The sequence below is a fragment of the Magnolia sinica genome, chromosome 7 (genome assembly GCF_029962835.1).
Source record: "Magnolia sinica isolate HGM2019 chromosome 7, MsV1, whole genome shotgun sequence".
NCBI classification, from domain to species: domain Eukaryota; kingdom Viridiplantae; phylum Streptophyta; class Magnoliopsida; order Magnoliales; family Magnoliaceae; genus Magnolia; species Magnolia sinica.
In genome coordinates, this window is record NC_080579.1 from 93,928,842 (window position 1) to 93,955,972 (window position 27,131).

A 27,131-nucleotide genomic window follows, 5' to 3' on the forward strand; every position below is an offset into this window, starting at 1 on the left:
CCGATATGTGTGTTTTCCCTTCGTCCAGGTCTGTGTGACTTAATCAACAAGTTCGATGGCAAATAAACATTACAGTAGGCCCTAGGAAGTATTCAATCACCACTGTTTTCTGTGGTGTGGTCCACCTAAGATTTGGATCTGCCTCATTTTTGGGCTCTTGGCTTAAGATGAGTTAGAAAATAAATGTACGGTGTGGATGAAACACATACATCATGGTGGGCCCACAATACTGACCATTGCTGTTGTGCGCTACACTACAAAATCCGAGTCGAATCCTACCATTCGATACTCTTGTGGACCATTGATGTAACATGGCCATGAATGGATGGTGATATTTCTCTAATTTTCTAGTAATCTCATCTTCTTTTCTTCTTTTCTTCTTTTCACTTGCCTTTTCTTCTCTTATAAAAGTATGCTTTTATTAAAATCCCCAACTAGATGAGGACTTCTGCATAGCTTTTGGATCGTGTGACCTATAAAAAGATCACTTGAAAGAAAGTGTCATCTCAAAAGCAGGTCATTAGGACGGTTAGTTGGAATATTCAAACCACTAGGTGGGACCCTCACCGTGGGCCCACCTCCATGAATGCGTTGTATATCTACGTCTACGGTCGTATCATTATATATTAACCCAAAAATGAAATAGATCCAAATCTATGGTGGACCACACCATGAGAAACAGTGGTAAATGATCATTAAAAACTTTTTGTGGGCCACAAATTTTTAGATCTCAAGCTAATACTTGTGTTTTCCCTTCATCAGTCTATGAGAACTTGACAACAAGTTAGATGGCAAATAAACATTACAGTTGATCTTAGGAAGTTTTTAACGGTGGGTGTTTAACGTCCACTGTTTCCTATGATGTGGTTAAAGGTGTACACAAGTCAAACCAAGTCAAGCTTGGCACAACTTGACTTGGCTCGGCCACTAGCTGACACCAGCTTGAACTCGGCTCGGCTTGGTCCTAGAGCCTGATTGGCCAGCTTGGCTTAGTTCAGTTAGCAACTCGAGCAGCTCGAGCTGAGTTTGCTTGTGTAGCATTTTCACAAATGCCATGAACTATACCTTCAAATTTTCCCTATATGTAAGACAACAAGAGCAATTTTACAAGTATTTCATCAAACACCTTCTAGGCAACATCAAAATCAATTAAAAATAGTATTTGTTTCATACACATACCTTCCTTGCCACCAACTGACAATCCATTAAGTCATTTCATTAAACACTTGATGAGCAACATCAATATCAAAGTAACCAAGTCATTGAACTGGTTTGATTCGAGTTGGAGTTCAATCCGAGTTGAGTCGAGCTCGGGTAAGCTCGAACCAAGTTCGAAATTTTTTCGAGCTCAAAAAATCAGCTTGAACTCAGTTTCTAACTAAGTCGAATCAAGCTTTTTCGATCCGAGTCGAGCGAGCTAACCGAGTTAACTCGGTTCGTGTACAGCCCTACATGTGGTCCACCTGAATTTTGTATTTGCTACGCTGTTTCCTGTGGTGTGGTCCACCTGAGATTTGCATCCGCTGCATTCTTGGGCCAATGCCCTGAAATAGGCTGACAAACCGGATGGACAGTGTACACGCCAGCATGGTTGGATAAGTGACATATCAAGCCATCCATCAGGTGGACCTCACAACGTAGATGTTCTTGCTCAAAAAGATAAAGATGATCCATTTAGTAAGTGAGCTACCCATGATATTAGAAATAAATCGAAAAGTTACTAAACTTCAGCGGATTTTTTGCAACCATACATTTGTTGTGGCCCAAATGACAAGTGAACCGTCCTGATTCAATAAGAGAGAATCTACATGGTGGTACCATTGAGATGGATGGCTTGGATATTGCACTCGTCCACCAAGCTGGCATATGCGGTGGCCTGTGCATTAGCTGGTATATATGGATGTAGGATGTTTGGATTGCCGTACAATATGTACGTTTATCCATCCGGGCCGTCCAAATCATAGGGCCCATTGTGAAAGAAGCATAGTCCGAAAGTGGGACTGCAAAAATGATCCTAACCATCCCATTGGTGGCTATCAAATGTATGGTTAGAAATACGTTTTTCAAAGGTCCAGTTTCAAAGCATGAAATCAGATTATTAAGAATCTAAGATCGATTGTGTGGTCAGTTCCGTTTTTGGATACAACCCATCTGCATGCTTTCGGTACTTTCAAAAGTACAAAACAAATCAAGGGCTTAAAAATCTTCACAAGGTTTCCTTAATTATCCATTTGTTTTGAATACTGTGGCCCACCTGCTGAGTCAGCTCAGTCGTCCATTTATTTAGCTTCCCTTTTATGGTAACCTAAGCAGGCCACTAAAAGATGGTGAGGATCACTTGATTTGCGGTTAGGATTGCATAAACACAACATGGTAGGGCACATCATAGAAAACAATCGACAGCCACTCAAATACCTCCAATTCACATCGTGACTTATACCTCCACTCAACCACCCGTGATTTCATGGGAAGCCCGAAAAATCAAGCTGACCCAACTATCACGTGAGCCACTACTTGAACTTTGAGGTTTATGGGTGATTATCGATTGTCTTCTATAGTGTGGCCCACCTGATGATGAGATAGAGCTGATTTTTTGGCATACTGCAAAGCAACGGTAAAAGAGACTTTCCATATTCAACACTAATCAAAGAATTAAAATGTTCCAATAGAAGAGTTTCATAATCAGGTATTCTCCATCAAAGGTACGGCCCATCTTGTAAGCGGTTACCATGAAAAGTAGTATAAGGTGATGGTGCCACGGAGAAAGGTGGAAGGAGAGGAAAGAAGAATATCCTGCATTTATATGAGCTTGGAATGCAATGGATTGGTTTCGGGCAGCGCCTTGGCTTGAACCCACCATGGGCCCAGGCCCAGGCCCAGGCCCAATCCTTATCACAGGGAAAAAAAAAACAGACTGGCCCTGAACGGTCCCTAATTAGGGCTGCCTCGACTAAATCGGGTTTTGAAATAGGCCTGACCTCGAACTCGATCCGACTCAATACCGAGTCCGGCATGCCTGACTCGATCCGAGTTCGGTCTGGCCTGGACTAGTCCGGACTGAGCCCGATCCGATCAGAAGTACTAAGTCGGGTCGAGTTGGCACCAAGTTGGATTGAGAGATGAGGGAGGGAGGGAGTGGAGGGGAGAGAGAGGAGGAGGGTGATGGTGGTGGGTAATTGTTGGGCTTGGAAGAAGAAGAGGAGGAGGGTGATGGTGGTGGGTGGTTGTTGGGCTTGGAAGAAGAAGAAGAGGAGGTTGAGGAAGGGAGGGAGGGAGTGGAGAGGAGAGATAGGAGGAGGGTGATGGTGGTGGGTGGTTGCCAGGCTTAGAAGAGGAGGAAGATAAGGGAGGGAGAGAGAAAGGTTGGGATCAAGTTGGGATAGGATTAGAGAGTTGGATTGAGTCGGGTTTCAGATCGAGTTTACTCTAACCGGATTGAGTTTCGGGTCGAGTTACTGGGTAACTCAAACTCGACTCGGTTTGAATTCAGATCGAGTGAAGCTTACTCGATTCGGACCGTCTCACCCATTCAGTTCGGGTCAAGTCGGATTGGACCAAGTCGGACAAGTCAAGTTAGTCGGATTGAGTTGTCCCGTACCCACCTCTATCCCTAACTCTCACTTAAATGTTCCTAATATATCTATTGATCAAAGTGAGCACCGAGTGCACGGTGAAACAAACTATTAAAAATAAAATAAAATAAAATAAAAGAACAAATTTCTAAAATAACTTTTTTGATGTGTATGTGAAATCAACTCTGAGCATTAGATGTGTACTCCTATCCTACGTTTGGGCCTAGGTCCAAAAAATCAAGTTGGCATGTGATTAAGATGGGTTGTACCTAGATCCTTACTCTTGCTCTGGTGGTAGACTCCTTGGAGTTTCAACACCCGGTTAAGTGGAGTTCTCTGTATGTGAACTCCACTTGGACCATTAGTTGCCAAAAATTAATTTAGGCTGAGCGCCCAATAGTCAAGACAATCCGTGATTCAAGTGGGCCACTGTTGAGACTCAAATATTGCATAATTTTTTCCATTTATATCTTGGTTTTATGAATATAAATCATCTTAATATTCTATTTTACTCATGTATGTGTTGCAAGGTGAATTTCAGAGCTTGGATTGAAAAATGGTGTTAAAAAGTAAGAATTTGATGCTCAAAAATCACTAAAGCAAGGGATGGATTTTAGGAGATTAAGATTGAAGAATTCACATGCCAAAGATCCAAGAAAACCAAGCGAGGAATGAAGAGAATCGAAGATTTGAAGTGAAGAATCCTGAAATCGTCATAAAAAGTGTATTCTGAAGCTGTGAAGTTTATTTTGAAAAACTGCGCAGCAGGAAGTCTGTTTTAAACGAACTATGCAGCGAGAAGTCTATTTTGAAAAAATACGTATATTTGAGGCGTTTTCTAGGTTTTTCAACTTTGTACGAAAATTAGAGTTCCCTACCTATAAATAGGGCCTCTTAAGGCATTCTTAAACATTATTAAAAGCATTCAAGAGCAATATTTAGGGTTTTTTAAAGAGTTTTTAATTTTTTTAAAGCTTTATAAGTTGTTTCTTTCCTTTTAAATATTTTCTATTTGTAATTTTTCTTCCTTCTTTCTTGTTGCTTTTTATTTCTACAATTTAATTATGTTTTTCTAAGTTCCCTCTAGCCCAAGTTAGAAGGGAAGCACATGGGTTTAATATTTCTTTAAGTTATGATGATTGATTGTTTTAATGATGAGAAGAATGGTGTATGCATGTTATCTATTATTTAGGTTTTGTTTTTTATTCTTTTGTAAGATCCATATGTTTCCATCATATGAGATCTACATTGATGGATAGGCTTAACCTAGATTAATCAGATTTCCTAGATAGGAGATGTTCTCAACCTGTTATATTTCTTTGATATTCATTATCCTATAGATATTGAATACTTAAAATCACTGGCGCTTGAGAATATATGTCAATGGTGCAAATTCATTATTTTCTAATCTTTTATATCATTTATTAAAATATTTAAAGTGTTTTATTTTCCGATTAGGCTGACCATAGTGCTCAAATCCTAGTTGTGTTATCCAAGTCATCATGATTTTGGAACATTAACCTATGTGTGGAACTTTGAAGCTTGGGTGTTTTCTATTCAGTTGAATTACATCCATTCAAAAATCCCAAAATCAAATCATCAGTTTAGTTTTTATTACTTAGTTTGTTTTGCATTTGATTTTTTCCTTCTCGCAATTCATCTCCTTGTGGGATCGACCCTGTATTCACAGGATATTACTTATGAACCTCTGCACTTGGAGGCAAGCAATCAAGTTTTTGGCGCCGTTGCCAGGGAGAGACTGAGATAGATCAGATCTGTGCAAGATAGCTAAGGTAAGTTTTCTTCTAAACCCTCCAGATTTTCTATAGATTTTTTTTTCTTATTTTCTTTTTCTTTAAAAATAAATTCAGTTGTGTCTTTCAAGCACTAACTATGACATAAGGTTGCCCTGCTTGGGATTTTATCACCCAAGTGTTATGGTTGTCCTATAGTTGCTGTTTGATCACAAAGATCATCCGCTGAATCTATTTTTCATATTAGCATAGTTTAATTTCTACATTAGTTTTACTTTTATTTATTTATTTATTTATTAATTTTTTTAATTTTTTTTTGTGAACTGAACCCTCATGCTTGGCCCTGCCACATGGGTTGTTGATTTATTTTGCTTTGTGGACTGAACCCTCATGGTTGGCCCTGCCACTTGGGTTGTTGAATTATTTTGCTTTGTGGACTGAACCCTCATGGTTGGCCCTGCCACCTGGGTTGTTGATTTATTTTGCTCTGTGAACTGAACCCTCATGGTTGGCCCTGCCACCTGGGTTGTTGATTTAAGTTTTTGTTTTTATTTTAAGTATCATACTTGGTATTTGAATTAGTGGTATTTGTTGTGTGGTGTGGATGGTTTATGTCCCTTTGGAGTAGGGATCAAAACAATCGACTCTCCTCTGAAGGGGGACTAATTCCAGGCCTTGATCATTCACTTAGAAGAGGCACTCAACATCACTTGGATTCCATGGCAGACCCAGTTGATAATCCAAATCCAAATATGTCAGATCCAACTATAAATCAAAATAATCCTCCTCTTGAGGATGAAAATGAAGTTCATAGGAATGTGTTAAACCAACCACGGACTTTACATGAACATTTACACCCTGAGAGATCAACTTTACCATCTTGCATAGTGTTCCCTGCTCACACAGGGAACATTGATTTTAAACCAGGTGTGATTCAATTAATTCCTAAATTTCATAGCTTAGATTCTGAAAGCCCTTACTTACACCTCAAGGACTTTGAGGAAGTAATTGTAACGTTACAAGTAAACAATGGCAATAGGGATGTACTTAAGCTTAGGTTATTCTCATTTTCTCTAAAGGATCGGGCCAAAGCATGACTCAACTCTCTAAGACCTAATACCATCACTTCATGGCAAGCCTTAAGTAGAGAGTTTTTGAAAAAGTTCTTTCCCGAGCACAAAACAAATGCACTAAAACAAGAAATCATGTCATTCTCCCAAAAGGGGAATGAACTATTTTTTCAAGCCTGGGAGCGCTTCAAAGACATTCTAATTACTTGTCCACATCATGGTTATGAACCATGGCACGTGATTGATGCTTTCCGAAAGGGGCTCAACATGGATACCCGTCAGTTCATAGAGATGATGTGTGGTGGAACCTTTCTTGACAAAGATTATAATGAGGCTTGGAATTTTCTAGATATGTTAGCAGAGAATACTCAGACATGGGATGTCTCTGCTAAATTAGACCAAACTAGACCCATTCCTAGAGAGAAAGCGGGAATGTATCTCCTAAGAGAGGAAGACGACCTTAATGCAAAATTCGCTGCATTGGCTAGAAAGGTCGAAGCCTTGAAAATTAGGAAGGTTGATATGGTTAAAGCAAACACTTCCTTAGGTAATTTTTGTAGCATTTGTGGTGGCACAGACTATAACACAAAGGATTGTCCAATAATCTCAGTTGTACAAAATATCACGCATGATCATGATCAAGCGAATGCTATAAATAATTACCAAAGGTCAGTTATGCAACCATTGGGAAACACGTACAATCCAAATTGGCGTAATCATCCTAATCTTAGTTAGAGGAATGGACCACAAATTAATGTGCCCAATGCACATCAAATGCATCCATAAAATAACTTCTTTGGGGCACCTAATAATGCACCATATGTGCCCCCGCCAAAGCGATCATCTGTGGAGGTTGCATTGACCACATTCATGAACTCTCAAGCTCAAATGAATCAGTCTCTAATCCAATCAAATTAGGAATTAAAGACAGATGTGGCTAGGATTGAGACTCAACTAAATGCTAAGGAAAAAGGCACCCTTCCTTCTCAACCTGTGCCAAACCCTAGAAACACACATTTCATTGGAGACTCAAATCCAAGTGAGCTACATCATGAACAAGCTAAGGCCATCATTACCTTAAGAAGTGAAAAAGAGATCGACAACAAGATAATGCAACCGGTAGAAATACCGAAAGATGAGACACTATCTCAAGAAAATGATGAACCAGCTATGGTTCAAGAGCCGCAACAGCAAAAGGATATAGAGACTAAGTCATATGAGCCTCCAGTTCTGTTTCCATCTAGACTTCGGAATCCAACTGTCCCTATGAAATATCAAGAGGTGTTGGATGTGCTCCAAAAGGTTACTGTCATTCCTCTGCTTGATGCCATTAGACAAATTCCATCATATGCTAAATATCTCAAGGATTTGTGCACTGTAAGAAAATTAAATGTGCACAAAAAGGCCTTCCTTACTGAGAAAGTGAGCGCTATCATTCAACAAAGGGTTGTACCCAAACATAAAGACCCGGGAAGTCCCACTATTCCTTGTATTATTGGAAATTTTCAAATTGAGCATGCTTTGCTAGATTTGGGTGCAAGTGTCAACTTAGTACCTTATTCAGTTTACAAACAAATGGGGTTAGGCGAGCTTAAACCAACCACGATTATACTCCAACTCATTGACCGCTCTATTAAGGTACCAAGGGGAATTTTAGAGGACGTGCTAGTCCAAGTGGAGAAATTTTACTTCCCTGTGGATTTTATTGTACTAGACACTGAACCATGTGTAAATGCTAGTGCTCAAGTTTCCATCATTTTAGGCCGCCCATTCCTAGCAACTTCAAATGCAATCATAAATTGCAGGAATGGAATGATGAACTTGTCTTTTGGTAACATGACTCTAGAGCTAAATATTTTCAATCTATGTAAGCAGCCTATTGATAATAATGAGATCCATGAGTTGAATTTCATGGACTGCTTGATAGAAGAAGAGGAATTAGAACCTAGTCTGACTGAGGAATTGATTCAAGTCATTGGAGACTTGAAAAATTCTAATTTAGAAAAAGTGCTTGCTGAAATTTCTAATGATAATGAAAGCACTACCACCCAGGACATTGGTATGTACCAATGGAGACCGCGCACTCAAATCCTATCTATCGAGGACTTGCGACCTCTGCCATCACCAACCAATGATCCAATACTTGATTTAAAACCACTACCAAATGAGCTTAAGTATGTATACTTAAGTGAAAATAAAATTTATCCTGTGGTGATCTCTTCATTTTTAGAGAAGGATCAAGAGATTAAATTGTTGAAAGTTCTAAGGGACCACAAAGGAGCCTTAGGCTGGACCATTTCTGACATCAAGGGTATAAGCCCTTCCATATGCACCCATCGGATCCACCTAAATGATGACGTCAAACCAATTAGACAACCTCAAAGGCGTCTCAATCCAAACATGATGGAAGTTGTAACAAATGAGGTGATTAAATTATTAGATGTGGGAATCATTTACCCAATATCCGATAGTGTTTGGGTAAGTCCAACTCAAGTAGTCCTAATGAAATCTGGAATAACTATTGTGCAGAATTCTAATAATGAACTCATACCAACACGTGTCACCACTGGTTGGCGTGTTTGCATTGACTATAGAAAATTGAACCAAGTAACAAAGAAGGACCATTTCCCTTTACCATTCATTGATCAAGTTTTAGAGAGGGTAGCAGGTCACTCCTTTTATAGTTTTCTTGATGGATATTCTGGATATAACCAAATAGAGATAGCTCTTGAAGACCAAGAGAAAACCACATTCACTTGTCCATTTGGCACGTTTGCTTTCAAACGGATGCCATTTGGATTGTGTAACACCCCAGCAACTTTTCAACGGTGAATTTTAAGTATTTTTTCAAATATGGTTGGGAAGTTTCTTGAGGTTTTCATGGATGACTTCTCTGTATTTGGGAGTAGTTTTGAGGAATGCCTCAACAATTTATCTCTTGTCTTGTCTAGGTATGAAGGGAAACACCTTATCTTAAATTGGGAGAAATGTCATTTCATAGTTCAAAAGGGAATTATTTTGGGCCATGTTATATCCAAAAATGGAATCGAGGTAGATCGCTCAAAACTCGACATTATAGTTAATCTACCTATCCCCCGAACTATTAGAGATATTAGATCACTTATAGGGTATGCTGGTTTTTATAGAAGATTCATCAAGGATTTTAGTGTCATTACTAGACCCTTGACTAATCTTCTTCAAAAGGATGTTCCATTTAAGTGGACAGATGAGTGTGCAAGTGCCTTTAATAAAATTAAATCATCCCTTACCACTGCACCTATCATGCGTCCACCAGATTGGACACTTTCTTTTGAACTAATGTGCGATGCAAGTGGTTATGCCATAGGGGCTTTTTGGGCCAAAGGAAAGATAAACGGCCATACGTTATTCACTATGCGAGTAAAACTCTAAACTCGGCCCAAGTAAACTACTCATCAACTGAAAAAGAGTTACTTGCAGTAGTTTTTACTTTGGATAAGTTTAGGTCCTACTTACTGGGATCCAAAGTGGTCATTTTCACGGACCACTCGGCTTTGAAATATTTGTTATCTAAGAAGGATGCAAAGTCGAGACTTTTGAGATGGATCCTCCTACTTCAAGAATTTGACTTAGAGAAAAAAGATAAGAAAGGAGTAGAAAATGTAGTGGCCGATCACCTTTCTATATTGATGTTAGATGATTCCACTGAGGAGATACATATCCAGGACACTTTCCCTGATGAACAATTATTTGCGATCTCTAAATTGCCTTGGTATGCGGATATAGTGAACTATCTTGTAACGGAAAAAATGTCATATCATTGGAAGTCACAAGATAGGAAGCGTTTTGAAACCGAGGTTAAGAACTTCTTCTGGGATGACCTGTATTTATATAAATATGGGACTGATTAAATTTTTAGACGTTGTGTCCCAGAGGATGAAGTTCGAAGTGTTATTTCTCTTTGTCACATGGAAGCATGTGGTGGCCATTTTTCTGCTAAGAAAACCACTGCAAAAATCCTGCAATGTGGTTTTTACTGGCCCACCATGTTTAAAGACACCCATGCTTTCTATATTGGTTGTGATAGATGTCAAAGGTTGGGAAGAGTGTCCCAGCGTAACATGATGCCTTTATCCCCAATTTTACCCTTGGAGATTTTTGATTGTTGGGGTATTGATTTTATGGGTCCATTTCCATCTTCTTTTGGATTTCTTTATATATTGGTTGGTGTGGACTATGTTTTAAAGTGGATTGAGGCAGTTCCAAGTAGGACCAATGACAACAAAGTGGTCATACGATTCCTCAAGAAAAATATTTTTACTAGATTTAGAACTCCAAAGGCCATCATTAGTGATGGCGGATCTCACTTTTGCAATAGGACATTTGAGGCTTTGATGAAGAAATATGGCATCAAGCATAAAGTGAGTACCCTATACCACCCACAAACGAGTGGGCAAGCTGAGATTTCTAATCGGGAAATCAAATACATTTTAGAGAAAACTATAAGGCCAGATAGGAAGGATTGGTCCCTCAGACTATCCGACGCTTTATGGGCGATAGGACTGCTTATAAGACCCCGATTGGAATGTCTCCATACAGATTGGTGTATGGGAAGGCTTGCCACTTGCCCGTGGAATTGGAACATAGACCCTACTGGGCAATAAAGAAATTAAACTTTGATATGGATCAAGCAAGTAGACAAAGGAAATTAGAGTTAAATGAATTAGAGGAGTTGAGGAGAGACTCCTATAAAAATTCTAAAATCTACAAAGAGAAGACCAAAGCTTTTCATGACCAAAATATCCTGAGGAAGAATTTTGAACCTCAGCAAAAGGTCTTATTGTACAATTCCCGTCTCCAGTTCTTTCCGGGAAAGTTAAGATCAAGATGGACAGACCCCTTCATTGTGAAGAATGTTTATACTCATGGGGCTATTGAAATTGAGAATCCACGTAATGGCAATGTGTACAAGGTTAATAGTCAGAGATTGAAGCCTTATGTGGAAAACTTTCATGTGAGAGAGGAGTCATTCCCTCTTCATGAGCCAGAATATTCAGAATGATGCTCCTGGTTTGACGGAGCATTTGTGTAGGATTTGTATCATATTCAATTTTTTTAGTGTCACATAGCAGGTGAGTTTTTCATGGCAGGTACTATCCACCCTTTCTTTTATTTTTATTGTTATCTACATTACATTATCATTACATTGGAGACAACGTAGATTTCAGGTTGGGGGGTGTGAATAGTCATCCATGTGAAAGTTTTTTTTTTTTTTTGGGGGGGGGGGGTTTCAGTTTATTTTATTATTATTTTTATTATTTTTAGGTTTCAGTTAGGTTTAAGTTTATTTTTTTAAGGTTTATGGAAAAAAAATTTCAACATTTTCAAAATAATATTTTTATATACAAGAATGTGAACATGATATTTTACGAATTCCAAAGGCAAATTTAATACTTAGTCTAGGTTGATAGTAGTCAGAAATCTGATAACTGAAAATTATAAACTTGAGTTCAATTATCTAATCACTAGTTTAAAGTGAGTTGTAATTTGATGTACTGAATTCACAATACACCTTATCTAACTAAGTGAGGAATATGATATGTGAACTAGAAAAACAACTTTTGATTCAAACAAGGTTGAATGAATTAGTACCATTGATATATGTTTAAAAGAGAGAATATTGAAGGAAAAAAAAAGAGTGATTGTTCACTTCCCAAGTATAGGATTGTGATGTAGTAATAAACTCGGTAAGACCGAGATCGAATCCCAAAGGACTGATACTTGTACGTTATCTGAAACCAAGTAGAACTGGAACTAGACTAAGATGTGATCTAAACTAAATAAAATTTAGGAAATAATTGTGGAATAATTATCTAAAACTTAAATAATTCAGAGGAAGGAAACTAGGGATCCAGAGGATCCACTTGTAAGGATCAGGGAGATCTTATGCCTGCATCAAGAATTATGGAATTTAAGCTGAACTTACTTGATCTGGTTTTCAAGATATGAAAGTTAGGAAAGGTACCATCATCCAACCATGCCCAGGAGACGATGGTGAACAGCAGGGCTTCCTGGCGTCATAAAAAAAGGGAAAAGGAAATATTCAGAGCCATTGCAGACCCATTGTAATTTCAGTCACAACAGACCATTAAAGACTAAAAACATTCCTTCCATAATCACTAAAAACCAAATTCAGTCCATGAATTTACATTAAAAGCATAGAATAGAATCTCCCATCTCGCTACAGGCTTCACCTCTTAGCCCTAGCTAAGGGGTTTAGCCACACATGAAAGGGGCTAAAATAAACAAATAAACAAAAGAAAAAGAAGAAAAAAAACACAGCAAAAAGCTTAAAGTTAAGAGAAAGAAACTTCTCTTTCTCTTTCGTTCCAGCTTCAAGCTTCCGTCCTTCCAACCCAGCTCCCCCCTTTTCAATGCTTCATGTCTGCCTTATATCCTCTTCTCTCGTCTGCCCCGTCCTGAAGACTTCATGCCGAAGTCTAAGTTGCTGTGTAAGGGGAGGAAGGACAGCCGTTTACGCAACAGCATTTGCTTGCGCAGCGAAAGCGTAAACCATCTTGCGTTTGGAGTGTAATTCCGGCGCGATATCAATCTATCCGTCATTCCTGAAATCTTGGCTAGGTTATTAGCCTCCCTGTGGACACATTGGACGGTCTGGATCACTCAGAATATTATCAGTCGTGACCCACTACTCCCCGTAATTCCCGGATTCGTCCGGACACGGAAAACATAGGGGAAGCGTTGATCTCTGCGGGACCCACATGTGATGTTTTCTTAATAGATCAGGTCCGTTCAGTGGTCTTGTAGGGTCTATTTAGGCTATTATTCCAAACTTGAAGTGGCCTCGAGCTATGAGTGGACCACTGCTCTGATCAACGTGCGGAGAACGCTCCAGTCTTTTCACTCTTGTTCTTGTGCGTGGATGTATGGAAATGATCCGGTTCTGGTCTAATTTTCCTCCTAGATACAATGAACGTGTCAGATTATCGATTCGGACGATGATGGTGGCCCATTGGTGGATCAGCGGACGGACTGCGCGGCGAAAAAACAGAGACTCTCCTGCTCTGTACAAGAGAGTCGGGTGGGAGCGATCAACGTGGTTTGACCGCTTGTGATGGGTTCGATGCACTGCGAGTACTCTTGCAGCAGTGCACGTGCAGTACTCTTTTGGGCCCCTCAGTGATATATCTGATAAATCCACACCATCCATTTCTTTTTTCTTCATCTCATTTAATGCGTGAGCCCGAGTTTGAAAATATCTGAATATTAGGTGGGCCCAAAATCAATGGTTATGGGTAGATCTGTCCTTTAGGCCACTCCGAGAGGGATCCAATGGATAAAAATTTATGTGTACGGTTGATTTATGGCCCTCAGGCCATGTATGAAGTTTTAAACCAAACAGATGATGGAAACCCAGTGATCTTGCCTTCTGGCTGACTTTCAGGCCGCTTGAGCTTCAGTTTCTCGATTTTCGCGGACCCCTGGTGTATAATTCCGTCGCTCTTGGTCTCCTAGAGTCCGTCCCTTGCCTTGGTGATTCTGGAGCGTCAAATCCATGCATTTACCACCCTTTTTCAGTCCAGGCTCTTAAACACACCCTGCATTACAAACACGATTAATTCAGGCCGTTAAGCAATATCATAATCGTAAATCCATGCAATCAATGGGGTCTAATATGCAATATTTGACCCTCAACACAACCCCCAACCAGCATTTTGCTAGTCCCGAGCAAAGTATGCGAAAATAAGTTGAGAATTCCAGGACAATTCGTATGAACTCGAATGACTTTTGCAAAATAATTCAGATACGGGACTGTTACGTTACATGAATGTTGGGCCTTACTCTCTCCTAGACTCAAACACACGGTACATTTCATATTCAATTTCAAAGTATTAGTTCCTCAATTAGAACAATCCTAAACAATGAGTTCCACAGGTGTATAGTGTAATCTCGGCTTTCAACATTAATACGCAACTCTTTGTTTCAGGATATCATTGGTAACCAATAAGAGAGTCCATGATAACCAAAACTTGCCTCGAAGATCATCTTTTCATTCCTTCAGCTTTTGATGATTTTTCTTTTCTTCTTTTTTTTCTTTTTTTTTTTTAAAGTAATACCAAAACAAATCCTCACCTATAGGGAGCAAACCTATGGTGAAGACTGGGTACTCAAACCTTTTTACGTATTATCCGTAGGGAATGAAATCCACACGTATAGGGAGCAAACCTATAGTGAAGAGTCCTTGCCTAACCTCTTTTAACGTAACTTTTCCTTTCAATTGATCATGACGGCAAACACAGTGCATCGAACCAAAATTTTTTATTTTTAATTAATTAATTTTTTATTATTTATTTATTTTTATTTTTTTTATTTTTTAGAGATGGTTCCTTCCATGCTTACTGATTACCAAATTAACCTTTTAGTATCAAACTGAAATCTTAATGTGTAAGCGAAATGTGACATGTGAAATCATGATTCAATCAATGTTTAAAACTTCTAACCATGGACTAACAATTTAAATTTAACTGTGAAATCTAATAGATAACTGAATCCAAGAGTCATAAAGTACCAACATCACGCATCTTGAAATTTTAAGTGCCCTAGATGGCCGTTAAAATCACTTCGAATTCATCAAAAATCTTGAAAAATTAAAAATTTTCACAACTTTTGCTCAAGACAAGAAAACACTGATTAGGAACCTAATCTCCCACCCCCACCCGAAAATCTACATTGTCCTCAATGTAAAAGAAATAAACATGCAATGCACATGGGACAACGGAAATATAGGAGTGATGGAAAGATAGTACCTGGACGAAAGAATCAAGAGGCTTCCCACAGATATCTACGTAAGAGCGGGTTAGCACAAGAGAGAAACCAACAAAAATAAAATAAAAATAACAAAAATGAAATCCTACCTACACCACTTTCGTAGGTACTCTCGATTGCATTTAGCATATACAACAAGCCTTTAAACCCCTAGGTTGCCCCTAGTGGACGAGTTGTAATCTCGTGAGGGTTTGCAGTAATGTTACCCACAAACATTGAACTAACTAATGATAAAAACGAAATGAAATGAAGAGCTGACTTGCCTCCCAGGAGCGCTAAGTTTACCATCTTCAGCCAGACAAATAAAGCAACTACCCTAATCCTATGAAAGCGATAAGCCTACCTATACCTCCATCAGACTAGGAGATCAATCCTGGTAAACAGGAGCAGTCAGGGGCATGGTCATGTCCTCTAAATCAAATTTCTCGACAAATGGTTTCAATCGATGTCCATTGACTTTAAACTCCTTGCCATTGTCGGGATCTCTTATCTCAACGGCCCCATGAGGAAAAACAGTAATAACAATGTAAGGGCCGGTCCAACGAGATGAAAGCTTACCCGGAAAGAGATGTAATCGAGAATTGTACAAAAGGACCTTCTGACCAGGCGTGAATGATTTTCACAAAATGTGTTGGTCATGAAATGCTTTCATCTTGTCCTTGTAAATTCTCGAATTATCGTACGCATCATTCCGGATTTCCTCAAGTTCACTCAATTGAAGTTTGCGTAGCAAGCCAGCATTGTCCAAATTAAAATTAAGATTTTTGATCGCCCAGTACGCTTTATGTTCCAGCTCCACAGGCAAGTGACAAGCTTTTCCATAGACAAGTCTAAAGGGAGACATTCCAATAGGAGTTTTAAAGGCAGTACGATATGCCCATAAGGCATCGGTCAATCGGATTGACCAATCCTTACGATTAGGGTTAACCGTTTTCTCTAAAATGTGTTTAATTTTCCTATTAGAAATCTCAGCTTGCCCACTTGTCTGTGGGTGGTACGGGGTGATCACCCGATGAGAGATACCGTATTTCTTCATTAAGCTCTCAAATGTTTTATTGCAAAAGTGTGAGCCCCCATCACTAATGATGGCTCGAGGCGTTCCGAATCGAGAAAGGATATTTTCTTTTAGGAATTTAATGATTGTGCGATGGTCATTAGTTCGACACGGAATCGCTTCGACCCATTTAGTGACATAATCCACGGCGAGCAAAATATACAGATTTCCAAACGATTGGGGGAATGGTCCCATGAAATCGATGCCCAAGCAATCAAATGCTTCAATGATAAGGATGGGATTCAAAGGCATCATATTTCGACGGGACAATGCTCCCAATTTCTGACAATGCTCACAAGCTTTACAAAACTCATGAGTGTCCCTAAAGCCACACTGCAGAATCTTGGTCGTGGTCTTTTTAGTAGAAAAGTGACCACCACAGGCCTGTGAGTGGCAGAAGGAGATGACGCTCTGATGCTCATCGTCTAGTACACATCTCCTTAGGATTTGGTCTGGGCAATATTTAAATACATAAGGATCATCTCAGAAAAAGTTGCGCACCTCGGTGAAGAAATCTTCTTATCTTGCGCAGTCCACTGTGTCGGTATAGCACCTGTAGCAAGATAATTAGCAATATCAGCGAACCAAGGTGAATGAGAGACTCTAAACAGTTGTTCATCAGGGAACATATCGTTGATATGGGTCGTCCCAAGGGAATCAGAGGTATTAAGGCGAGACAGATGATCGGCCACTACGTTCTCTACTCCCTTTTTATCTTTAATTTTCAAATCAAATTCTTAGAGTAGAAGGATTCATCGTATCAGGCGGGGCTTAGAATCATTCTTAGAAAGAAGATACTTAAGTGCCGCATGATCTGTGTAGATAATGATCTTGGATCCGATCAAGTAGGACCTAAATTTATCCAAAGCGAACATTACGGCTAGGAGTTCCTTTTCCGTAGTCAAGTAGTTTATTTGGGCATAATTTAAAGTTCTACTTGCGTAATGAATGACGTAGGGCCTCTTATCTTTTCTCTGGCCTAGAACCGCTCTAAGAGCATAATCAGAAGCGTCGCACATAAGCTCAAAAGGAAGGCTCCAATCGGGTGGCCGCATGATGGGTGCAATGGTTAACATGCCCTTAAACTTGGTGAAAGCCTCCTGGCATTGCTCAGTCCACTCGTATGGTGCATCCTTTTGCAAAAGATTACATAAGGGACGAGAGAGGAGACTAAAGTCCTTTATGAATCGTCTATAAAATCCTACGTGTCCTAAGAAGGATCGCACATCTCTGATGTTCTTGGGCGGAGGTAGGTTAGAGATAAGATCGATTTTTACCTTATCCACCTCGATTCCTTTGGACGAGATAATATGTCCAAGGACAATTTCCTTCTGAACCATGAAATGACACTTCTCCCAATTAAGTACCAAGTTCTTTTCTTCACATCTTTTCAGCACACATTTAAGATTTTCCAAACACTTGCTGAAAGATGGACCGTAAACAGAGAAATCGTCCATGAAAACCTCTACATATTGCCCCACCATATCAGAAAAGATACTAAGCATACATCGCTGAAAGGTGGTAGGGGCATTACATAGTCCGAATGACATCCTTCGATAGGCAAAGGTGCCATAGGGACATGTAAATGTGGTCTTTTCGTGGTCTTCAGGGGCTATCTCTATCTGGTTGTAGCCCGAATACCCGTCAAGGAAACTATAATAGGAATGACCAGCTAACCTTTCCAGGATCTGATCAATGAATGGTAAAGGAAAGTGGTCTTTCCTCGTGATGGTATTCAACTTCCTGTAGTCAATGCACATTCTCCAACCAGTAGTGACTCTAGTTGGCACGAGTTCATTATTAGCATTGGCTACGATGGTGATTCTGGACTTCTTAGAGACCACTTGAGTTGGACTCACCCATTGACTATCAGATATAGGGTATATGATACCCACGTCCAATAGTTTAAGAACCTCAGCCTTAACCACTTCCTTCATGTTTGGATTTAGTCTACGTTGTGGTTGCCGAGTGGTTTTTGCATTATCCTCAAGATATATGCGGTGAGTACAAATCGAGGGATCGATTCCCTTGAGGTCCGCTATCGTCCATCCCAGGGCTCCTTTATGCTCAATGAGAGTAGATATGAGCATACTCTCCTGTTCTTTCTCCAGGTGGGCAGAGATCACCACCGGGTATGTCTCATCTTGACCTAAATAGGCATATTTCAAATCAGAGGGCAAAGGTTTTAGGTCAAGCTTCGGCGGCTTGAGGTTAGACGGTAGAGGCACTACATCGGTTTATGGCAATTCTTCAAATTATGGCCTCCACCGGTTAACTTCAAGTACTGGTGCAGTATCAAGTAAGGTGTACGTCTCCCTAATCATGTCATCATCAACATCATGGGAGTGGGCCAGGCACGTCTCTAGATGGTCGGAGGATAAGGTTAGAGGTGTCGTATCTTCCACAAAAGAGTCAATCATGTTAATGTCGTGGAAATCGTCATCATCCTCTAAGTTTCTGCCGTTATTGAAAAAGATGTTTGACTCCAATGTCATATTCCCAAAAGACATAGTCATGACACCATTCCTGCAATTGATGATTGCATTTGAAGTGGCAAGGAATGGGCGGCCAAGAATGATGGGGATCTGAGTGCTTATGTTATTGATGAGTTCGGTGTCCAGGATGATAAAATCTACAGGGTAGTAAAATCTATCAACTTGGACCAACACATCCTCGATTATCCCTCTTGGTACACGAACAGAGCGATCAGCAAGTTGTAGTGTGGTTAGGGTGGGTTTTAATTCACCCAAACCTAACTATTTGTATACCGAGTAGGGAATCAGATTGACGCTCGCTCCTAAGTCAAGAAGTGCGTGATCAATTCGATGGTTCCCAATTACACATGATATGGTTGGGCTACCGGGATGTCACGCCCCAAACTCGGAAACCGGGCTCACAAAATTTTCGATCGCCGAATCCGGCACCGATAGCCTCCGTAGAACCCCATTCTCGGCTCTCAGTGCCCAGTCACCAGGTTCCGATCCTGGGATGCTACAAGGAGGATTTTCAACATCAGTTTGATTCGTAATAAGCATAACCAAAGGCATAACCCACAAACAACAACCAAAAATTTCATCACATTTCCACTATAATCAAAAACTTTACAAGTACAATGAGCATAAGGGAAATACAATGATGATAGACCAAAAGCTCCAACAAGATCTGCCACGCGTCCAAGCCTCAGCGCTGCTGCGATCCAACGTCACCGCTTGATCTTCTTGCTCCCTTGGCTTCCTTAGCTCCTTGTGCTTCTCTTTGATGGAGGAAGATGAGAAATGGATGATTGAGATGAGAGATCTAGGGATAGAAAGGTGGGTCACACTTGTATTTTTTTCACAATGGGAGGGCTCATAAGTATGGATTTTTGCTTATAGGAGAGTTTGAAATTGAGAGAGAGTGATGGGTGATGGAGTGATGGATGGGAGAGAGGGATGAGTGTAAGAGCTCTTTTTGAGTTTTTTGGCAAAAGTTGTAAGAGAGGGTATGGGTAGTGTAAGAACTTTTTGACTATGGGATTTGCTTGGGAAATGGTGAAAGGTAATGTGTACTTGACATGATAGGATTGATTGATTGATGTGACACCTTGTAAAGATTCTCTCAGAATTCGTACGGGTGGCGTTTTCCTCGCACCGAACGCTGGCCCACATCTCCCAGCCAGGGTATCGCCTCGGCGCGCAAGTCGCGGCATCGGAACCGCGGCGAAGACGCGGTCGCTAAGGTATAAGTCCTAAGTTGAGTTGACTCGGGTTGACGGCACGAGAATCAGGGTCGCGCGCAAATACCGGATAAGGGTCGAAAGTTGCCGGAATTCGACCGGAAAAACCGCGGAAGCCTATGGAACGGTACGGTCTAGGATACGGGGCTTACACGGGATCTTTGAATTTCTGTGGCACGTCTTGCTTTAGGATAGCACTCACTTTCTCAGTCAAGAAAATTTTCTTTTGAATACTTTGCCGTCTTTTGGTCGTGCATAAGTCTTTCAGAAATTTGGCATATGAAGGAATCTGTTTCACGACATCAAGTAGAGGAATGTTGACTTTCACTTATTTCAATACCTCTAGAATATCCTGAGAGTTAGAGAGAAGTTTTGGTGAAACCAACCGTTGGGGGAACGGAGCAACTGGCTTCTCTAGAAGTTCCGGTTCTAATTTTTGTGGGGCATCACTGGATCCATCATTGTTGTCCTCTTCTGGTTCTTGAGGCTTTTTGAGCCTAACCAGAAGAGTTTTATCAATGATCTTTCCACTCTTAAGAGTGGTGATGGATTTAGCGTGCCCCATCTGATTTGAAGAGCTGGGATCATTAATCTCGTACTGCGGTTTAGGATTGGGGAGAGGTTGTGCAGGAAGCATCCCCTTTTCTATAACCGTCATACGAGAATCTATCTTTTGCATAAAATCTGTAATTCCCCACATTGCCTGAGCCAGCTCTTGTATGGAATTTTGAACCGGTTCCTCTTGAGGTTTCACTTGATTTGGAATTTGATTGAAGAAACCTTGAGGAGTAGCCGTTTGTCCATTCCTCCAACTAAAGTTTGGATGATTTTTCCAACCAGGATTGTATCTATTGGAGTTAGGTCCAGTAAAAGGTCTTTGATAGTTGTTTACGGCATTAGCTTATTCATTCAACACTCCTCGAAAGGCGGGTATTGTAGGACAATTTTCAGTTGTATGAATGTTACAATTACAGATGCCGCAAACAATTTCATTAACCTTATCCTTCTTTCCTTCCATGGCATCAACTTTCCTTATGAGCGTAGTCACTTTACACTTGAGATCATCCTTTTCTTTCAAGAGATATAATCCACCTTTCTCCTTTAATTGAGTCGGCCTAGACGTGGTGTTTGATTTTGGATAATAGTCCCAAGATTGTGTTTTTTCAGCCAGACTGTAGAGGTAGTCCCATACCTCGTCGACATCTTTATTAATGAACTCTCCATTACACATTGTCTCGACCATTTGGCGCATGGAAGATGTCAGTCTATCGTAGAAAAAATTTGTAATACGCCACGTTTCAAATCCGTGTTGTGGGCTTGAACTAACCAGATCTTTGAACCTTTCCCAACATTGGAAGAATGTTTCATCTTCCTTTTGGGCAAAGTTCATGATTGTTTTTCTGAGGGTAATCGTTTTATGATGTGGGAAGAATTTTTTTATGAATTCCCTCTGTATGTTGTTCCATGTGCCAATGGATCTAGGACGCAGTGAATGTAACCACGTCTTAGCTTTCTCTTTTAAGAAAAAAGGAAAGAGTTTCAGCCTAATTATATCCTCAGATACATTAGGAAAAGATAATGTAGCTATAATTTCATCGAACTCTTTCAAATGTAAATATGGACTCTCTGATTCAAGTCCATAGAATTTGGGAAGGAGTTGGATAACTCCTGACTTGATGTCCATTTGTCCTGTGTTTTCAGGAAAAATCATGCATGAGGGCATACTCACTCCCGCCGGTTGTAGATAATCTCGTAAAGTACGAGGCGGGGGTGCCTGATACACCTCGTTCTCATCTTGGGTATCCTCCACCCTGGGTGGAAGTAGAGGAGGTTGGTCTTCAGCCATAACTTCAATTAACTCAGGGGATTTCGAGCGGTGTCTAGTCCTGCGATGGATAGTCAACCCCTCAACCAATCCTCCTTCAGTCAAGAGACGTCGAGTGTTGTCACGGGCCCACTTGGGCATGAGACACTCACAGCCCTCAATTAAATTCAAAACCTAATCTTAAGAAAGGGAAATAAAATCTAGAAAGAAAGAGAGAGTTAGAAAGAAATTACCAAATTGAAGTCCCTAAGTTAAAAACCTGCAAAACAAAACAAAATAAGTTAGATTCTAAAAAGAGAGGAACAATCCTTTAAAAGAAAGATAGCAGTAAACTGATTTTTAAAAGAATGAATTCCTAAAAGAAAGTGGAAATTTCTAAAATAATTTAGGAAAGTCCTAAACTAGAAAGTAAATTACTAAAAGGAAACTGAAAAATAGAAAGTAGGGAAGGAGCTTACCGAATTAGAAATTTCTATCTTAAAGCCCTACAAAATAGGAAGGTTAGTTTCTAAACAAAAATTCTAAAAATAAATGAGGAACCAAAATTAGATTCTAAAAAAAAGTTAAGATTAGAAAGTTACTAAAAATAAAAATAGAAAGTTAATTCCTAAAAAGGGAAATAACTAACCTAGTTTCTAAAAACAAAAGAGGAAAATTTCCAAAAATAAAGTATTTCCTACAAATAGGAAAATACTAGAATTAGAAGATTTCTAAAATTTAAACCCTAAATTTAAAAGTGGAAAAAGTAGAGAAATTAGGAAGGAATTACCAATTTAGGGACTTATGTCAGGATCCTACAAAACATGGAAACAAGTTAGATCTTAAAATAGAAAATCTAACCTAAAGTTAGAAAAAAAATCCTAATCTTAAACTAATCCTAAAACTAATTAATTTCAGAGAATCGCAACCGTCAGTCCCCGGCAACGGCGCCAAAAACTTGTTCACTCCCCAAGTATAGGGTTGTGATGTAGTAATAAACTCGGTAAGACCGAGGTCGAATCCCAAAGGATTGATACCTGTACGTTATCTGAAACCAAGTAGAACTGGAACTAGACTAAGATGTGATCTAAACTAAATAAAATTTAGGGAATAATTGTGGAATAATTATCTAAAACTTAAGTAATTCAGAGGAAGGAAACTAGGGATTCAGAGGATCCACTTGTAAGGATCAGGGAGATCTTATGCCTGCATCAAGAATTATGGAATTTAAGCTGAACTTACTTGATCTGGTTTTCAAGATATGAAAGTTAGGAAAGGTACCATCATCCAACCATGCCCAGGAGACGATGGTGAACAACAGGGCTTCCTGGCGTCATAAAAAAAAAGGGGAAAGGAAATATTCAAAGCCATTGCAGACCCATTGTAATTTCAATCACAACAGACCATTAAAGACTAAAAACATTCCTTCCCTAATCACTAAAAACCAAATTCAGTCCATGAATTTACATTAAAAGCATAGAATAGAATCTCTCATCTCGCTACAGGCTTCACCTCTTAGGCCTAGCTAAGGGGTTTAGCCACATATGAAAGGGGCTAAAATAAACAAATAAACAAAAGAAAAAGAAGAAAAAAAACACAGCAAAAAGCTTAAAGTTAAGAGAAAGAAACTACTCTTTCTCTTTCGTTCCAGCTTCAAGCTTCCGTCCTTCCAACCCAGCTCCCCCCTTTTCAATGCTTCATGTCCGCCTTATATCCTCTTCTCTCGTCCGCCCCGTCCTAAAGACTTCATGCCGAAGTCTAAGTTGTTGCGTAAGGGGAGGAAGGACAGCCGTTTACGCAACAGCGTTTGCGTGCGCAGCGAAAGCGTAAACCATCTTGCGTTTGGAGTGTAATTCCGGCACGATATCAATCTATCCGTCATTCCTGAAATCTTGGCTAGGTTATTAGCCTCCCTATGGACACATTGGACGGTCTGGATCACTCAAAATATTATCAATCGTGACCCACTACTCCCCGTAATTCCCGAATTCGTCCGGACGCGAAAAACAGGGGGGAAGCACTGATCTCTGCGGGACCCACATGTGATGTTTTCTTAATAGATCAGGTCCGTTCAGTGGTCTTGTAGGGTCTATTTAGGCTATTATTCCAAACTTGAAGTGGCCTCGAGCTATGAGTGGACCACTGCTCTGATCAACGTGCGGAGAACGCTCCAGTCTTTTCACTCTTGTTCTTGTGCATGGATGTATGGAAATGATCCGATTATGGTCTAATTTTCCTCCTAGATACAATGAACGTGTCAGATTATCGATTCGGACGATGATGGTGGGCCATTGGTGGATCAGCGGACGGACTACGCGGCAGAAAAACAGAGACTCTCCTACTCTGTACATGAGAGTCGGGTGGGAACGGTCAACATGGTTTGACCACTTGTGATGGGTTCGGTGCACTGCGAGTACTCTTGCAGCAGTGCACGTGCAGTACTCTTTTGGGCCCCTCAGTGATATATCTGATAAATCCACACCATCCATTTCTTTTTTCTTCATCTCATTTAATGCGTGAGCCCGACTTGGAAAATATCCGAATATTAGGTAGGCCCAAAATCAATGGTTATGGGTGGATCTGTCCTTTGGGCCACTCCGAGAGGGATCCAATGGATAAAAATTTACGTGTACGGTTGATTTATGGCCCTCAGGCCATGTATGAAGTTTTGAACCGAACAGATGATGGAAACCCAGTGATCTTGCCTTCTAGCTGACTTTCAGGCCGCTTGAGCTTTAGTTTCGCGATTTTCGCGGACCCCTGGTGTATAATTCCGTCGCTCTTGGTCTCCTAGAGTCCGTCCCTTGCCTTGGTGATTCTGGAGCGTCAAATCCATGCATTTACCACCCTTTTTCAGTCCAGGCTCTTAAACACACCCTGCATTACAAACACGATTAATTCAGGCCGTGAAGCAATATCATAATCGTAAATTCATGCAATCAATGGGGTCTAATATGCAATATTTGACCCTCAACAGTGATGAAAATTTTTTTTTTTATTATAGAGCATGAATGCAATGACCATAGTAATCGTGTCAGTAATCCGGAGTAAGAATACCTAAGTATCCATTACTGTTACCATTACAAGTACGTTACCTTAGGTTATAAAGCAAACCCGATGGGAATCTTCATCTAAGGGTGGTCTATAATAATGAGGATATAATGATAAAAGAAGAAATATCATGAAAAAAAATGAGATAACTAGAGATTTCATATTCTTAGGATGATTAAAAGGAGTTATGATAGGGAACATGCATACTTTTCAAAGTTAGACTAGTGTCACGGAGCACCTAAGTATATTGGATCATAACTATTCTAAATTTTGATTAGGTTTCTAAACTCAAGGATGTAATGGATTAAAAAATTAAGATTTTAGCTAACTTCATATCTAGGGTAAGTATTATTTTGTTTTCGAATTCATATGATGAATGGAGGCATAATTGTATAAATTTCTGAGTGTTGAAGTATTTTTCATGTTTTCAATGTTTATGGGTAACATTTTTGGAAACCCTCACAAGACTATAACTCGTCCACTAGGGGAAACCTAGAGATTTAAAGGCTTATTGCATATGCTAAATGCAATCGAGATTACTTGCGAAAGTAGTGTAGTTAGAAATTTGTTTTCATTTTAATTTTGTTTCTAGAATTATTTTTTATTCTTATTTTTATTTTTCTTCGCTTATTTTGCTCGGGACTAGCAAAATGCTGGTTGGGGGGGTGTGTTGAGACTCAAATATTGCATAATTTTTTTCATTTATATCTTGGTCTTATGAATATAAATTATCTTAATATTCTATTTTACTCATGTATGTGTTGCAAGGTGAATTTCAGAGCTTGGATTGAAAAAGGGTGTTAAAAAGTAAGAATTTGATGCTCAAAAATCACCAAGGCAAGGGATGGATCTTAGGAGATTAAGATTGAAGAATTCACATGCCAAAGATCCAAGAAAACCAAGCGAGGAATGAAGAGAATCGAAGATTTGAAGTGAAGAATCCTAAAATCGTCATAAAAAAGTGTATTCTGAAGCTGTGAAGTTTATTTTGGAAAACTGCGCAGCAGGAAGTCTGTTTTAAACGAAGTATGCACCGAGAAGTCTATTTTGAAAAAATATGTATATTTGAGGCGTTTTCTAGGGTTTTCAACTTTGTACGAAAATTGGAGTTCCCTACTTATAAATAGGGCCTCCTAGGGCATTCTTAAACATTATTAGAAGCATTCAAGAGCAATATTTAGGGTTTTTTAAAGAGTTTTTAATTTTATTAAAGCTTTATAAGTTGTTTCTTTCCTTTTAGATCTTTTTTATTTGCAATTTTTCTTCTTTCTTTCTTGTTGCTTTTTATTTCTGCAATTTAATTATGTTTTTCTAAGTTCCCTCTAGCCCAAGCTAGAAGGGAAGCACATAGGTTTAATATTTCTTTAAGTTATGATGATTGATTGTTTTAATGATGAGAAGAATGGTGTATGCATGTTATCTATTATTTAGGTTTTGTTTTTTATCCTTTTGTAAGATCCATATGTTTCCATCATATGAGATCCACATTGATGGATAGGCTTACCCTAGATTGATCAGATTTTCTAGATAGGAGATGTTCTCAACCTGTTATATTTCTTTGATATTTATTATCCTATAGATATTGAATACTTAAAATCGCTGGCGCTTGAGAATATATGTCAATGGTACAAATCCATTATTTTCTAATCTTTTATATCATTTATTAAAATATTTAAAGTGTTTTATTTTCCGATTAGGCTGACCATAGTGCTCAGATCCTAGTTGTGTTATCCAAGTCATCATGATTTTGGAACATTAACCTATGTATGGAACTTTGAAGCTTGGGTGTTTTTTATTCAGTTGAATTACATCCATTCAAAAATTCCAAAATCAAATCATCAGTTTAGTTTTTATTACTTAGTTTGTTTTGCATTTGATTTTTTCCTTCTCGCAATTCGTCTCCCTGTGGAATCGACCCTGTATTCACAGAATATTACTTATGAACCTTTGCACTTGGAGGCAAGCAATCAGCTACACTGACGGAAATATTTTGGAGGTGGGCATTATTCTATATGTTGTTTTGAATATATATGGTCCACCTGAATTACAAATAGGGCTGAGTTTTGAATAATGAGGCCGAATTGCAGGTGGAAGGGAATATGAGGCTGCATGACAAGTTAGCATACATTGGGCTGTAGGTGATCAATTGTAAGAAATGAGAAGCTATTCCAAAACCTTGTAAGATTTCTTGCATTGCACCCCAAAAGAGTTGAATCCCACACTTGAATTGGGATATTTTGAAGGATGTACATTAAGTTTTATGGATTGGCTCACCGTATACTTGG

At 39.4% G+C, this 27,131-nt stretch overlaps 1 long non-coding RNA gene and 2 other non-coding genes across 3 annotated transcripts; 1 reads left to right on the top strand and 2 right to left on the bottom strand.

Moving 5' to 3' along the window:
* Positions 1 to 1,184: 1,184 nt before the first annotated feature.
* LOC131251765 (uncharacterized) lies at positions 1,185 to 27,131 on the bottom strand. Its single transcript, XR_009174029.1, has 2 exons — positions 27,022 to 27,131; positions 1,185 to 2,601 (listed from the first exon to the last, which is right to left on the bottom strand). It is a non-coding gene; the product is annotated as an uncharacterized LOC131251765 (long non-coding RNA).
* On the bottom strand, positions 6,514 to 6,620 carry LOC131252367 (small nucleolar RNA R71). The gene has a single exon (XR_009174391.1). It is a non-coding gene; the product is annotated as a small nucleolar RNA R71 (small nucleolar RNA).
* LOC131252377 (small nucleolar RNA R71) lies at positions 21,293 to 21,399 on the top strand. The gene has a single exon (XR_009174401.1). It is a non-coding gene; the product is annotated as a small nucleolar RNA R71 (small nucleolar RNA).